Below are 1,651 nucleotides of genomic sequence, written 5' to 3'. Positions count from 1 at the left end.
AGACAAAAGTACACTAATCATGTTAATTATGAGGGGGATATTAAAACATCAATACCTTGCAAGCTCTTAGGAATGTGCGAGGCACTAGAAAATAACTATGCTTGGCTTGTCCCTGAAAATTTGTTTGATGAGAATAGCAAGCCTAAGACTAATGAAAAAGGAGCCTCTGAAACTTACATAGATAAGATACAATGCATAGTGGAGAAAACTTCAAACCCCGATGTTGATGCTTCGTCTCTTGATGTTACTTGATACATACTTTCTGCGCCTAGCTGAAAGGCGTTAAAGAAAAGCGCTAATTGGGAGACAACCCATGATTTTACTACAGTACTTTTGTTTTATATTTGAGTCTTGGAAGTTGTTACTACTGTAGCAACCTCTCCTTATCTTAATTTTGTTGCATTGTTGTGCCAAGTAAAGTCTTTGATAGTAAGGTTCATACTAGATTTGGATTACTGCGCAGAAACAGATTTCTTGCTGTCACGAATTTGGGTTGAATTCTCTGTAGGTAACTCAGAAAATTCTGCCAATTTACGTGAGTGATCCTCAGATATGTACGCAACTTTCATTCAATTTGAGAATTTTCATCTGAGCAAGTCTGGTGCACCTAAAAAATTCGTCTTTACGGACTGTTCTGTTTTGACAGATTCTGCCTTTTATTTCGCATTGCCTGTTTTGCTATGTTTGATGGATTTCTTTATTCCATTAACTTTCAGTAGCTTTGTGCAATGTTCATAAGTGTTAAGAATGATTATGTCACCTCTGAACATGTGAATTTTGATTATGCACTAACCCTCTAATGAGTTGTTTTGAGTTTGGTGTGGAGGAAGTTTTCAAGGATCAAGAGAGGAGGATGATACAATATGATCAAGGAGAGTGAAAGCTCTAAGCTTGGGGATGCCCCCGTGGTTCATCCCTGCATATTTCAAGAAGACTCAAGCATCTAAGCTTGGGGATGCCCAAGGCATCCTCTTCTTCATCGACAACATTATCAGGTTCCTCTAATGAAACTATATTTTTATTCCATCACATCTTATGTGCTTTACTTGGAGCGCCTGTATGTTTTTGTTTTGTTTTGTTTGAATAAAGTTGGATCCTAGCATTCATTGTGTGGGAGAGAGACACGCTCCGCTGTTGCATATGGACAAATATGTCCTTAGGCTTTACTCATAATATTCATGGCGAAGGTTGAAATTGCTTCGTTAAATTGTTATATGGTTGGAAACGGGAAATGCTATATGTGGTAATTGGTATAATATCTTGAATAATGTGATACTTGGCAATTGTTGTGCTCATGATTAAGCTCTTGCATCATATACCTTGCACCTATTAATGAAGAAATACATAGAGCTTGCTAAAATTTGGTTTGCATGATTGGTCTCTCTAAGGTCTAGATATTTTCTAGTAAGGGTCGAACAACAAGGAAGACAGTGTAGAGTCTTATAATGCTTACAATATGTTTTTATGTGAGTTTTGTGACACGCGTACAGCACGCGACCGTTGGGAATCCCAAGTGAAAGGTGTGATGCGTACTGCAGTAAGTTTCCCTCAGTTAGAAACCAAGGTTTATCGAACCAGTAGGAGTCAAGAAGCACGTTGAAGGTTGATGGCGGCGAGATGTAGTGCGGCGCAACACCAGGGATTCCGGCGC

The sequence above is a fragment of the Lolium perenne genome, chromosome 1 (genome assembly GCF_019359855.2).
Source record: "Lolium perenne isolate Kyuss_39 chromosome 1, Kyuss_2.0, whole genome shotgun sequence".
Taxonomy (NCBI): domain Eukaryota; kingdom Viridiplantae; phylum Streptophyta; class Magnoliopsida; order Poales; family Poaceae; genus Lolium; species Lolium perenne.
The sequence above is the reverse complement of the archived record's forward strand: the minus strand, read 5'-3'. Positions refer to the sequence as shown.